The sequence below is a fragment of the Spinacia oleracea genome, chromosome 6, assembly GCF_020520425.1.
Source record: "Spinacia oleracea cultivar Varoflay chromosome 6, BTI_SOV_V1, whole genome shotgun sequence".
Classification (NCBI taxonomy): Eukaryota; Viridiplantae; Streptophyta; class Magnoliopsida; order Caryophyllales; family Amaranthaceae; genus Spinacia; species Spinacia oleracea.
Window position 1 is genome coordinate 18,425,923 of NC_079492.1, and position 15,423 is coordinate 18,441,345.

Sequence of the window (15,423 nt, forward strand, 5' to 3'; positions counted from 1 at the left end):
TGGAATCCCGGTCGACGTCCGCTCTCAGATACCTGCGGAGGTGGCCCGCCGAGCTAGGTCATCGGGCGGTAAGTATTATTCGAACGTCGTTCAGACGTATCGAGCCTCCTTTGGCAGTTCTTCTTACTCTCCGCGTCATCCTAAGGCCGTTGTTTTTCCTATAGCCAAAGACAAAGGGAAGGATGCAGCTGCTGCAGAGGACGAGAACGTACCTGCTACTCCCCACTATTCGTCAAAGGATAGGGTGGCTATATGCCGCAAGGTTTTTAAGGCCGTCCCCGCAGAGTATGTTGCTTCTCTTCCTGGCCGCAAGACTGACGCCCAGTTTGGTGCGATCCAGGCCACTCTTCTCGACGTAAGTCTATTTCCAACTTGCTTGTACTTATCTTCTCTTTTAGTCATTTACTAACATGTAGCTCCTTTTGCAGTTGTTCTGCCGCATGGAGTTCTGTTAGAGTTGGAAGACCCGCACTGCTGAGGAGCTCAAAGCTCAGGTGGCTGAGTCCACCCACCATGGCGACTATGCGTTCAAATCCATTGAAGAGGTCCGCCTGCAGATGCAGACGACCATAGACCTTCAAGCAAAGGAGGTGGCTGCGTTGAGATCTGACAAGGCCGAGCTGCTTAAGAAGATCTTGGCGCAAGATAAAGACATGGTGGCAATGGTCGAGGAGGCCAAGACAGCGGCGGCGGAAATACGGACGCTTCAGGACCAGTTGCGGGAGTACCCTCAGGTCAAAGAGGCGGCTGAGGAGGCCGAGCATCTTCGTGGGGAGCTAGAGACGGCCAGATCGCAAGTTCGCACCTTGCGTGAGCGTCTCCTGGAATCCTATGATCAGGGGGAACAAGCGACCAAGGACGCTGTTAAGCACGCCTGGGAGAGCCACATGTCAGAGTATGATCTTGCGTGGTTCCAGCGGCGAATGGAACATAGTGCCGCTGTGTTGGTTGCTGAACGTCTTGGTCAGCCGCCCCCTGAGTTTGTATCCTCCGATGACGAGGACGATGCGGCCGCTCCCTGATTTGCTTCCTTCTGTATTATTCCAGCAAAAATTTTATTTAAGTGTTCTCATGCCTAAGGGCAAAAACAATTATTTTGTTATGTTTTGGCGCCGCTGGCGTCTGTACCATTGTGCCTGCTGAGCACTCAACAATTTGTTTTGAATATTTGGCCACCTTTGCACGCCTCTTGCAGGCGTTGTTCTATAAATAGGCTATTTTTGTTCTTTTATCTCGCATTTATTTGTTCTTCATAATTTGATTATTCCTTAGTCTATAGGCTTAATCAATAGGTATGGTAGCCAAGGTGCAACTGAGTGTACACTAAGCACGTTGGTGCCGCAGGCAACTGAGCATGCGCTAGGCACTACTATGGTCGTCTCTTTCTTTGGCGAGTATGTCTATAACGTTATTGATTGACGCGAGTCAATCAATAGGTATGATTGCCGCTAGACATGCTCGTCAAATGGTCTAGACGGCCAAATATTCGTGCCGCCGAACTTCTGAGCAAACAACCCCTGTTTCGAAGTTGTTGGTGCCGCAGGCAACTGAGCATGTGCTAGGCCTCACTGTGGTCGTCGCTTTCTTTGGCGAGCGTGTCTATAACGTTATTGATTGACGCGAGTCAATCAATAGGTATGATTGCCGCTAGACATGCTCGTCAAATGGTCTGGACGGCCAAATATTCGTGCCGCCGAACTTCTGAGCAAACAACCCCTGTTTCGAAGTTGTTGGTGCCGCAGGCAACTGAGCATGTGCTAGGCCTCACTGTGGTCATCGCTTTCTTTGGCGAGCGTGTCTATAACGATATTGATTGACGCAAGTCAATCAATAGGTATGATTGCCGCTAGACATGCTCGTCAAATGGACTGGACGGCCAAATATTCGTGCCGCCGCACTTTTGTGCGAACAACCTGTCTCAAAGTTATTGGTGCCGCTGAGCTTTTGAGCAAACAACCTATGTTTCAAAGTTGTTCATGCCGCTGAGCTTTTGAGCAAACAACCTATGATTTATGGTTTATTTGTGCCGCTGGCACTTACTATGCCGTACTGGTCGGCCAGCGGCTTGCTATACTGGGAAGGGAGTTGGATAGGTGATCAGCCTACAACTTGGTGCTAATCTGGGCCACTTCTTAGGCTTCAAACAATTAGTCTTGCCGAGAGTTTTTGCTAATCTGGGCCACTTCTCAGGCCGTCATACAATTAGGCTTTGGTTATGCATTGGAGTGTATATTTTTATATTCATTGTTCGAGCAATAAATATTGTGAGACAAATAGAGTAGTATTATTTATAACTTTGCAAGGCGAATTTAGCCGGTTACAAAAGTAATTACTACCCTACTATGACCATTAGAGGCCGCCCCTTGGGCAATGGATCGTTGTAATTAAGACAAGGCTTAGCACATATCTAGAGGAAATACTTCTTGAGATTGTCGGCATTCCAAGTGCGCAAAATAGGGCGGCCTTGAATGTCTTGAATGCGGTAGGTTCCATCTCTAACCTCATCATAGATCTCGTAAGGTCCCTCCCAAGTGGGCGTCAGCTTACCCTGTTCATTTGCTCGTCCTGTGGACTCCATTTTCCTGAGGACAAAATCTCCCACTTTGAGCACTCTATTAGAGACTCTCTTGTTGTATTCTCTTGCCATCCTTATCTTGTACAGCTGTTGTCTGAGCGCTGCATTTCCTCTAACCTCGGGCAGAAAGTCCAAGGCTGCTTTCATTGTCTCCCAGTTAGCATTTTCGTCGTACAGCATGACTCTCAACGTCGGTTCACACATTTCTATGGGCAGGACAGCCTCGGCGCCATAGGCTAGCAAGAAGGGTGTTTCACCGGTTGAATTCTTAGCCGTAGTGCGGATGGACCATAAGACATTTGGCAGCTCATCCGCCCACAGACCTTTGGCTTCGTCAAGCTTCTTTTTCATTCCTTCGGAGATAATTTTGTTGAACGCCTCAACCTGACCATTGGCTTGGGGTCGTCCGACTGATGCAAAACAAGTGTGTATACCGTGATCTGCCAGCCACTCTCTCAGCTTAGGCGTCTCAAACTGGGGCCCATTATCAAAGACGATAGCCTGTGGAATCCCAAAGCGAGTCATGATGTTCTTCCAAATGAATGCTCTCACATCAGTAGTTTTTATGTTTTTGAGCGCTTCTGCCTCCACCCATTTGGTGAAGTAATCAACAGCAACGATGACATAACGCCTTCCTCCTGGTGCGGTCGTAAATGGGCCTAGAAGATCCATCCCCCATTTAGCGAATGGAATTGGGCTTGTAATGGGCGTCAGAACTCGTGCTGGTTGGTGTATTAGGTGAGAAAAGCGCTGGCATTTGTCACACCTCTTGACCAGTGAGATTGCGTCCTCCTTAAGAGTCGGCCAGTAATAGCCGGTTCGAAGTGCCTTTTCAGCCAAAGCCCTTCCACCAATATGCGAGCTGCACAACCCCTGATGAAGGTCTTCTAGAATTTCCTGCCCCTTCTCAGGTGTTACACATCTTAACAAAGGACGGGAGTAGGCCTTTTTATAGAGGGTGCCGTTCCACATTTCAAACCAAGAACATTTCTTTTGAAGTTTTGCCGCTTCCCTTGAGTTTTCGAGCAAGACTCCATTCATTTTGAAGTTCACTATGTCATCCATCCATGTGGACGTTCTGTCAAGAGTTTCCACCTCCATTTGCTCAACACTTTTGTGCTCTTTTACCTCCCAAAACACGTGCCGAGGGGTATCACAAGACGCGGAACTTGCCAACTTTGACAGGGCATCAGCTTGGTTATTTTCCGAGCGAGGGACTTGCCTTACTTCAAAACTTTTCAGTGGCTCTACTTCCTGATGGACGGCCTACATGTATTTGACCATAGTCGGATCCCTAGCTTCGTAGGTCCCATTAACTTGGCTCACAATCAGTTGGGAGTCAGATAGTGCTACAATATCCTCGGCGCCTGCCGCCTTACACATTTTAATGCCACAAAGCAGAGCTTCATATTCGGCTTCATTATTCGACGCCTGGAAGTTAAATCGCATAGCATACTCAAAAGTATCTCCTTCTGGGGAGTGACAGATTATCCCTGCTCCACATCCATTCTGTGTGGATGAGCCGTCTACATACACTATCCACACCGTGTTTGTATTCTTGGCAAAGTCTGGCCTCGTCATTTCAACAATAAAGTCGGCACATGCCTGCCCCTTGACAGCTTTCCTCGGCTTATAGGTGATATCAAAGGCGTTCAGCTCTATTGCCCAATTTAGCATTCGTCCTGACGCCTCCAGCTTTGTGAAAGGCAATTTGAGCGGTTGATCTGTGTAGACCACTATTTTGTGAGCTAAGAAATAAGGACGGAGCTTTTTGCTGGCCATGAATAGAGCTAAGCCAAACTTTTCCACTGTAGGGTATCTAACTTCAGCATTTTGAAGAACATGACTGACAAAGTATACCGGCATCTGTATTCCCTCCCTTTCTGTCAGTAGAACGGCACTCAACGAGTGCTCGGACACAGCGAGATATATGTACAAAGTCTCTCCTAGCAAGGGGCTAACAAGACGAGGCAAGGTATGTAAGTGCTCCTTTAATCTGACCAATGCCGCCTCGGCCTCGTCCGACCATTCAAACTTGGCCTTCTTTCTGACAGACCTGAAAAAGTAGTGGCACTTGTCTCCAGCCCTGGAAAGGAATCTGCCCAGGGCGGCCAAGCAACCTGTGAGCCGCTGGACCTCCTTCACTGTCTTTGGTGAGCTCATATCAATTACTGCCTGGATTTTGTCTGGGTTGGCTTCAATTCCTCTTTCATCAATCAAGAAACCTAAGAATTTGCCTGCCGTCACCCCGAACACACACTTCTTAGGATTCAACCTCATGTTGTAAGCTCGAATAGTCTCAAATGTCTCCCTGAGATCAGTTATGTGCGCCGCCCTCAGCTTACTTTTTACGATCATATCATCAATGTAAGCTTCAATATTTCTGCCGAGCTGCTTAATGAACACAGTGTTAATAAGACGCTGAAAGGTGGCCGGTGCATTCTTTAACCCAAACGGCATCACCTTGAAGCAGTAAAGGCCTTGTTCAGTAACAAATGACGTTTTTTCCTGGTCGTCAGGCCACAACGGAATCTGATGAAACCCTAAGTAGGCATCCATAAAGCTCATCATAGCATGCCCTGCTGTAGAGTCGACGAGCCGGTCAATCTTGGGCAATGGGAAACTGTCCTTTGGACATGCCTTATTGAGGTTGGTGTAATCAACACACATTCTCCAGGTACCATTAGGTTTTTTGACGAGGACCACGTTAGCAACCCAGTCGGGGTACTGACTAGGCCTGACGAACCCAGCCTCCATCAGCTTTTGTATTTCCGCGGCTGCCGCCTGATTTCTATCTTCCCCATGGTTCCTTTTCTTCTGACGAACCGGTTTAAAGTTTGGGTCCACATTCAGCTTATGGACGGCCACAGCAGGGTCAATACCCGGCATTTCGTCCACCGTGAAAGCAAAGATATCTTCAAATTCTCTCAAAAGGTGGACCAACTCTGCCGCCAGCGGGTCGTCAGGAGAAATCCCGATGGGCACTACTTTGTCAGGTTTATCTGTGTTTAAAACCACATTGAAATGGGCCCCAACAGGCTCTGGGCGTCTCTCTTCCATGTGCCCTGCTGAGATAGTTAATGTTTCTTTGACGACCTTGGGTTGCGTGTCGCCACATTTTCGTTTGTTGCTCGATGTCCCTTTCTCTTCACCCGTCCCCCATGCTTCTGGACTTAAGGTGGTTAGGTAGCAATCTCTAGCTTGTTGCTGGTCACCATGTATAGTGCTGACACTCCCATCGTCACAAATGAACTTAAGAAGCATCAGATGAGACACAATGACAGCCTTTGCCCTATTCAACGTAGGACGCCCCAAGATGATGTTATATGCCGTCAGATCTTTCACTATGAGAAAACGGACATCCATTTGCCGAGATTCCTTTTTATTTCCCATCCTCAGAGGAAGGGTAATTATGCCGACTGGGTGGATGACACTACCTCCGAAGCCTATAATGGGATAGTGGATTTTCTCAATCTTTGAGGAATCATGTTGCAGCCGATTCAAGCACTCTAGACTAATTATGTCCGACGAACTTCCTGTATCAACCAAAATACGCCTAACCCTCAGGTTAGCAACTTTTAACTCAATTACCAAAGGATCGTCATGCGGGGTGGAGATTTTCCCACGGTCGGCCTCGCCGATTTCAACTTTTGGAAACGGGTCAACTGTGGCCTTGCCGGACAGCATCACTTGCCCCAATCGCTTGGCATAATCCTTCTGGCCCCTCATGGTCGGCCCGCCGGCGGCCAATCCTCCGGAGATGACTGCTACGCACTCTGGGTCGGTACGATTCCCATCTTCCTCCGAGGGAGGGGATTTGTTTTTCTTGTAGAAGGGTTTGCCAGAACCTCCCGTGTTCCTGCTGATATAACTCTTTAAGAATCCCTTGGTGGCTAGGCCGTCCAATGCCCTTTTCAAGCTCTTACATTCATTGGTGTCATGCCCAATGTCACTGTGAAAGTGACAGTACAGTTTGGGGTCCCTACTTTCTGGTGGCGACTTCATGGGAAATGGACGATCAATGTCATATTTGGACCCGACGTCCATCAGAATTGTGTACATGTCTGCGTTATACTCAAATCGCTCCCGATTTTAAGTTCTGGGCCGTTTTTGACCTGCAGCTCCGGGGGCCCTGTCTGACTCTTTTGCAATAGCCCACGTCCCGTTAGGCCGGTTCTTCTTTTTGAATTTCTCCTTTTTTGCCGCTAGCTCGGCGGTATCACTTCCTCTGGGATCTTTCGGGACGCTGCAAATCTCTGTTGCATGAATGAAGGCCTCGGCCTCATCCAGCACTTCTGCCATTGTTCGGACGCTTTTCTTTACCAGATCAAACTTGAAAGAGCCCTTTTTAAGCCCTCGAATGAAGTTATCGAATGCAACACCATCTGGCAAATCCGGAATTTGCCCTGCCTCTAGATTGAATCTTTTCACATAACTCCTCAGGGACTCGTCCTTCCCTTGCTGAATCCTACTCAGATGCATGCTCGTCTTCTTCTCTTCCTTGTGAGCCATGAACCGAGTAGAGAACAATAGCTCGAGCTCCGAAAAAGAGCGAATAGTTCCGGCTGGAAGTCTCTCGAACCACTTAGAGGCTACTCCTTTGAGGGTGCCCGGAAAATACTTACACCAGGTTGAGTCAGTTGTTCCTTGGACATACATGTGATGCCGGTAAACCAAGAGGTGCATGTCCGGATCTGTGGTACCATCGTAAGCATCAATGTTGGGCGGCTTGACTTTGGGTTCCCTCGGGGCTCTCATGATGGAGTCTGCAAAAGGGGTGGTGTGCCCTAGGGCCATGTTGGACACCCCCTCCTGAATGTGATACACAGGATCTTGACGCCTTGAGTAGGGTAGCCGTTGGGAAGACTCGCGTCCGCGAGTTTGACGGGTTGGACGGGTGACCCCTGGACGCGCCTGGCTCAGATGCGTATAAGTTGGATGAGTGAGAGGTCTATCCGGCATGACGGGGGTTGACCCCGTGTTAGAAAGTTCAGACTCAGAGTCAGGCAGTTGCTCTGCGCGTGGCTGCTCACGTCCTCGGGACGTTTCTCCGATCAACCGCCGTGGCATTCGGCGTGGTAGGTAAGACATTGCCTGATTGGGCTGACTTGCTGGCGGCTGTCTCCTCAGGTCCTCGCCTGTCAGCCTAGTCCAGACATTTGGGGGGCGCAAAGAAAGTGTTGGCCTATTGCTTGCCGGCCTCTCATGATTTGCAGCCACAGCAGTGGTGTAGATCAGCATACTCTTCTGTACCTCATCATTAACTGTCTTTCCCACATCAGCTTGGAACTCGGCCAAAATAGCCCGAAGAGCACCCACAGAGACAGGCATATCAGGGTTCTCTTCTATTACCGTATCCACCCGAGGGTCCAGGTGTCCTCCAGGAGGGGTGCGATTGGCCTGGTCGTCCTCCTCGCTGATCACCTCTACCTCGGCAGTGTGACGAGGGGTGTGCCCGGCCGCAAATATACGCGCGGCATCTTCGGTGATTCTTGTGGCCGGCGTATGATGCTCAGTCGGCATTTCTCTTTCGAGGGGTGGCCGCTCTACTCGCGTAGGCCGCCCAGTATCGTTGTCCTGTCGTTGATCTTCCATGTTACCGTACCTCCCCACAGACGGCGCCTAATGTTGTGGGGTTTTTCCGGTGAGATACCTTGGAGGTTTCTTGGTAACTTTTAAAGATTAAACAAGATTGTATTTTTATAGAGAGAGAAAGTAGAGAGAAGGCAGAGCAGCAATTGCTCTAGAATGTATTGATTGTGACCCCTTTTTCTAGGGAAGTGGGAATATTTATAGTACTAGGTTTTTGGGGGAATTACCTAATATTCCCCTTACATGATTGGCTGGGGAATGGGAGGAGGACACGTGTCCTTTCTCCTTACAATTCTCTGGTCCCTTTTGGCAATAGTGGGCTGTTTGGGCCTATTGTGCTTAGTCATTCACTTGGGATACATACTAATTAAGCCCCTTTCCAGGTATAGGTTTTATACATACATTTATACACACTTAAATACATACATTGTAGATACCTAGATTAATACTCATGCCTCGGAGTAGACTTCGTATGATTTCTGCTTAGGGGGCGCAATACGTGCCATGTGTCACGTCCTCATTGGTACACGAAGGCGCGGTAATTTTGCCCACAACAGAACCTACCGAATCCAAGACATGCAGGGCCGACCTATTTTACGCACTTGGAATGCCGACAATCTCAAGAAGTATTTCTTCTAAATATGTGCTAAGCTTTGTCTTACGTACCACGATCCATTGCCCAAGGGGCGGCCTCTAATGGTCACAGTAGGGTAGTAATTACTTTTGTAACCGGCTAAATTCGCCTTGCAAAGTTATAAATAATACTACTCTATTTGTCTCGTAATATTTATTGCTCGCACAATGAACATAAAAATGTGCACACCAATGCATAACCAAAGCGTAATTGTATGACGGCCTGAGAAGTGGCCCAGATTAGCAAAAACTCTCAGCAAGACTAATTGTTTGAAGCCTAAGAAGTGGCCCAGATTAGCACCAAGTTGTAGGCTGATCACCTATCCAACTCCCTTCCCAGTATAACAAGCCGCTGGCCAACCAGTACGGCATAGTAAGTGCCAGCGGCACAAATAAACTTAAATCATAAGTTATTTGTTCAAAAGCTCAGCGGCATGAACAACTTTGAAACATAGGTTGTTTGCTCAAAAGGTCAGCGGCACAAATAACCTTAAATCATAGGTTATTTGTTCAAAAGCTCAGCGGCATGAACAACTTTGAAACATAGGTTGTTTGCTCAAAAGTGCGGCGGCACGAACATTTGGCCGTCCAGTCCATTTGACGAGCATGTCTAGCGGCAATCATACCCATTGATTGACTTGCGTCAATCAATGTCGGTATAAACACGCTCGCCAAAGAAAGAGACGACCACAGTAGTACCTAGCGCATGCTCAGTTGCCTGCGGCACCAATAACTGGGACAAAGGTTGTTTGCTCAAAAGTGCGGCGGCACGAACATTTGGCCGTCCAGTCCATTTGACGAGCATGTCTAGCGGCAATCATACCTATTGATTGACTTGCGTCAATCAATATCGGTATAGACACGCTCGCCAAAGAAAGAGACGACCACAGTAGTGCCTAGCGCATGCTCAGTTGCCTGCGGCACCAACGTGCTTAGTGTATACTCAGTTGCACCTTGGCTACCATACCTATTGATTAAGCCTATTGATTAAGGAATAATCAAATTACGAAGAGCAAATAAATGCGAGATAAAAGAAGCAACAAAAATAACTTATTTACTTATAAAACAACGCCCGTAGAAAGGCGTGTAAAAGTAGCCCAGAATTCAAAAGCAAAAAGAAAGAAATTGTTGTGTGCTCAGCAGGCACAATGGTACAGACGCCAGCAGCGCCGAAACTTAACAAAATAATTGTTTTTTGCCCTTAGGCATGGGAACACTTGAATAAAATTTTGAAGAACTTGGAAGGAAGCAAATCAGGGAGCAGCCGCATCGTCCTCATCATCAGAGGGTACAAACTCAGGGGGCGGCTGACCGAGACGCTCAGCAGCCAACACAACGGCACTATGTTCCAATCGCCGCTGGAACCACGCAAGATCATACTCTGGCATGTGGCTCTCCCAGGCGTGCTTAACAGCGTCCTTGGCCGCCTGCTCCCCCTGATCATAGGATTCCAGAAGACGCTCACGCAAGGTGCGAACTTGCGACCTGGCCGTCTCCAGCTCCCCCCGAAGATGCTCGGCTTCCTCAGCCGCCTCTTTGACCTGAGGGTACTCCCGCAACTGGTCCTGAAGCGTCCGTATTTCCGCCGCCGCTGTCTTGGCCTCCTCGACCATTGTCACCATGTCTTTGTCCTGCGCCAAGATCTTCTTAAGCAGCTCGGCCTTGTCAGACCTCAATGAAGCTACCTCCTTTTCTTGAAGGTCTATGGTCGTCTGCATCTGCAGGCGGACCTCTTCAATGGATTTGAACGCATAGTCGCCATGGTGGGTGGACTCAGCCACCTGAGCTTTGAGCTCCTCAGCAGTGCGGGTCTTCCAACTCTTGCAGAATTCCATGCGGCAGAACAACTGCAAAAGGAGTTACATGTTAGTAAATGACTTGAAAAGAAAAAACAAGTACAAGAAAAGGAAAACAAGTACAAGCAAGTTGGAAATAGACTCACGTCGAGAAGAGTGGCCTGGATCGCACCAAACTGGGCGTCAGTCTTGCGGCCAGGAAGAGAGGTAACATACTCTGCGGGGACGGCCTTAAAAACCTTACGGCATATAGCCACCCTATCCTTTGACGAATAGTGGGGAGTAGCGGGTACGTTCTCGTCCTCTGCAGCAGCTGCATCCTTCCCTTTGTCTTTGGCTATAGGAAAAACAACGGCCTTAGGATGACGCGGAGAGTAAGAAGAACTGCCAGAGGAGGCTCGATACGTCTGAACGACGTTTGAATAATACTTACCGCCCGATGACCTAGCTCGGCGGGCCACCTCCGCAGGTATCTGGGAACGGACGTCGGCCGGAATTCCAGAAAGAGGGTCCTCCAGCTCGTCAGGATGCCCACCAGACTTCGATTTAAATACCAAGTCCACAACCAGAGACGGCTTGTCCACGCCAATCTCATCGTCATCGGGGCAACCCCCCTCAGCAACCTTCGACTCGCCCTTCTTCACAAGACGGCGGGGTATAGGTTTGGGCTTTTTGAAGGTACTCGGAGTCTCCGAGCCAGCTGGCACGGCTCTCTTCTTCAGCTGTGACAAAGTCGTCCCCTTCTTCTTGCCTGACGCCTTAGTTGCGTCCTTAGCTTGCTAAAAAGAACGTAAAGGACAGTCAGATATTGGGCCTCGTCATCAATCACAAGTCACTCACTGAATAGTGGCTCGTCATTAAAAGGACGCCCGTCTCAAAAATGACGAGGCGTACCTTATCAATCACAAGTCACTCACTGGATAGTGGCTCGTCATTAAAAAGGACGCCCGTCTCAAAATTGACGAGGCGTTCCCTATCAATCACGGGTCTCCAAAGGGACGCCCGTCTTAAAAAGTGACGAGGCGCACCTTGGCAACCTCAGGAAAAACACTAACTTAGGGGCCCGTCATTAAAAAGTGACGAGGCCTACCTTAGCAAACACGGGTCACATGTCAGGATAACGGCTCGTCACTAAAAAGACGCCCACTGTAGACACTGGACGGGAAAAGCTTAACTTGCAAAGACAACAACCTAAGAGAATACTCACCTTCTCCTCCAACTCGGCCTTGGCCTTCTGCATCTTGGCCTCATAGATGTCGGCCATCCAATCGGTCATGTCGCCCTTCCCGATATCCGCCGCCGATAACTTGCTCATCCCTTCCTCTGTAAACAAAAGAAATCCAAAGTTAGAAAAAAAAATGAATAGACCAACGCGGAATGGAACATAAATTGGCATACAACCTCGAGTAATAGAATATCCTAAGTCTACGGCCGCTAGAAAGGCCTCGTTCCGAAACTGGCTAATATGCGGCAACCACTCGGCCGGCACATGGAAAGTCTTGTCCACTCTTAAGTGGTAAGTGTTGGCCTTGAACAGGATCATTATCTGATCCCACTCCTCGGCAGTAAGGGGTGGAAGGGGCTCGTCACGGTCCATATAGTTGGCGTTGCAGCTCCAGCGGCTCATCCTCTCATACATCTCATGGTCGTCCGTGTAAAACACGACCCACCTTTTCCTCCACATATGCCATTTGCTGAGCTTGCCGACCACTGTCTGGTAGGTACCACGGCTGCTCAGATTAAACCACCCTTTGGCGGCACTGGGGGAACGAGAGAGGGAGACCAGATGCAGAAAAGCGTTGAAAGACGGCTCCACGTCATTCAGCGCACATTTGGCAATATAGCCAAAGATATCAGCCCACGAGTTGGGGGTCAGCTGGGCCACCCCAATTTAAAACCATATAACACTTCCACAACGAAGGGGTGTGGAGGAAATCTCATGCCGAGCTTGATGGATGCGGCATACACGGGGAATTCTCCCTCGGCAAGCAGGCTGACGGTCGAGTCCAGACCGGCCGACACGCGCATCTGGTACCCTTCCCCCACACAGAGGTCGTCCCTCATCTTGGCCCCGTGCCTGTCTAGCCACCGCATCCAGCCTATGTCTGGGTGAATCTCCGACGGAAGCAATTGGGCCTCCTCCCGTCCTCTAGGCCTAATAGGCTGGGGAGCAGCCTCTTGCTCCTCGGCGGCCGATGACAATGGAGCGACGCTTGACTCCCCCACTGCCTGGCTCGCTGTACCCCCTGACGAGCTTGCCGCTTGCTCCCCCACTTCGACATATTCGTCGATCTCTTGAAAGAGTTCGGCATATTCTTCGTCGGCTGCCGGGGCGGTGGAAGAATACCTCTCCCTAGGGGGTGTGAATGTTTCCTCCCGCAAGCGCAAGCACGTAGGATCTGCCGTTTGCTTGGTTCTAGCCATGCCTTCTGCATAGTGAACGAAGCACGGCTTAGGAGTGACCAACAATGAGGAAAAAGACGCGATTGGACGCCCGCCCCGACAAAAGACGAACGGCGAAAAAATCTCAATTAAAACCTTCAAACCCTTACCTAGTACTAGGAGGACGGCCGCTAACAAAAGGAAAAATGACGAGGGGATAACAAAAACAAGAAAGAAAGGCGAAAACTAACCTTGAAAGATCTGTGAAGTACTTGGTGAAGAACAAGTTGAACTTGGTGAAGAACAAGTTGAACTTGGTGAAGAACAAGTTGAATTTGGTGAAGAACAGGTTGAGTTTGGTGAAGAACATGTTGAGTTTTGCGGTGGCCGGAAATCGCCTGCTGGTGGTGGGAGTTCGCCGGGAATCGCCTGTGTACAGCTCCGTGAAAATGAAATGTAATAAATGAATTTTACCCCCCTCTATATATAGGGAGGGGCAAAATGGAGAAAGGTGACACATGTCACCACCTCAACACCTGTCCCAGAGACGAAGATGCAAATCAAAGGTCAAGAAGCGATATCCGGCAAATGTTGTGGGCAAAATTACCACGCCTTCGTGTACCAATGAGGATGCGACACGTGGCACGTATTACGCCCCCTAAGCAGAAACCATACGAAGACTACTCCACAGCATGGGTACCAGTCTACGTATCTACAATGTATATGTATTTGTATTTAAGAGTGTATAAATGTATGTAGTGTACCTATACCTGAAAAGGGGCCTAAGTAGTAGGTATCCCAAGTAGCATGAATAAGCAATAGGCCCAAGCAGCCCACTATTGCCAAAAGGGGCCAGAGAATTGTAAGGAGAAAGGACACATGTCCTCCTCCCATACCCTAGCCAATCATGTAAAAGGAATATTAGGTCATTCCCACAAAAACCTAGTACTATAAATAGTCCCACTTCCCTAGAAAAAGGGGTCACAATCAATACATTCAAGAGCAATTGTTGCTCTGCCTTCTCTCTACTTTCTCTCTCTATAAAAATACAATCTTGTGAAATCCTTAACAGTTACCGGAAAACCTCCAAGGTATCTCACCGGAAAAACCCCACAACACCTTAGTCTCTCTTAATTGAATTTTCATCCTTTAATTATCTTAATTTGTCCTAATTAGTGTAGAACTCTTAACAAATCAAAGCACCCTCGACTTGACTTAGCTTTTATATTCGATAGCAGTTGGTGGTTGATTCATAGCCTCTCTTGGGTTCGACCCTTTCTTACCCTTTCTACTTAGTTAGGAAGACCGAGTTAGGTTATTATTTGATAGGTTGGCGACGCTCTATCAAGTTTTTGGCGCCGTTGCCGGGGAGGCAATAGTCACATTGAATTGCTATTCGTTGAATGAGTCTAAGTCTTTTGTATCATAATTTTTCTTATTTATTTTTGCAAATATTTTGTTATACTTTGTGATTGTCAATGCTAACGATCTCTTTAGCTTTGTTTGATTGTGCATGACACGAAAGAGCAAGCAATCACCTCTTATTCCTGTTGATCTTGAATTGGACAGAACTTTAAGGATCGTTAGGAGGCAACTACGAGGTGTTTCTCAACCTCAAATTATTTACACCGATTCAGAATCAAAAGAAGACATCATGGAAGATGATGGTCCTCCACGACCGCCTCCTCCGGAGCCACGCCTACTCCGAGATTATGGGCATCCGGAAAGTTTTGAGCTTCGTAGTGGAATTTTGCTACCCACTACGACGGTCAATAACTTTGAATTGTCACCCTCATTAATCCGGATGATAAAGCTTGATCAATTTGGAGGGGCACCAACCGAATGTCCTTTTACACATTTGGACAACTTCTATGAGATTGTGCTACTATTAAGCAAAATGGTGTTACCGATGAGTTTGTCAAGATGCATATGTTCCATTTTTCTCTTCGTGATAAGGCAAAGTATTGGTTGAGAACGGTTCTGGAAGGTTCTTTGACTACTTGGAATGAGGTCACAAAGGCTTTTCTTGATAAATATTGTGCACCCGAGAAGACCGCCGAATTGAGGCGGAAGATCACAAATTTCACTCAAGAAGAGAATGAGACTTTGAGTGAGGCATGGGAGCGATTCAAGGAGTATGTTAGATCATGCCCTCACCATGGTTTCAACCAATGGCTTGTTGTTCAAAGCTTCTATGATGGCCTACATCCTACATCGAGATCTCACCTAGATGCAGGTGCCGGTGGTCAACTTAAGAAGCTTCCGGTGGATCAAGTGGAGAAGATGATTGATGAAATAGCAAAACTCCATGCATGGGGTAGTGATAGAAGAGCTACTCCGAAGAAAAGTGTTGGTGGGAAGCATGAGGTTGACACCATTGATTTCTTGAACTCAAAATTTGACATGCTAGCAAAGAGGCTTGAAAATTCTAACATGGGTTCTACA

At 48.2% G+C, this 15,423-nt stretch overlaps 1 non-coding gene across 1 annotated transcript; it reads right to left on the minus strand.

Moving 5' to 3' along the window:
- Positions 1-15,036: 15,036 nt before the first annotated feature.
- LOC130464454 (small nucleolar RNA R71) lies at positions 15,037-15,143 on the minus strand. Its single transcript, XR_008924867.1, has one exon. It is a non-coding gene; the product is annotated as a small nucleolar RNA R71 (small nucleolar RNA).
- Between the last annotated feature and the right edge of the window lie 280 nt (positions 15,144-15,423).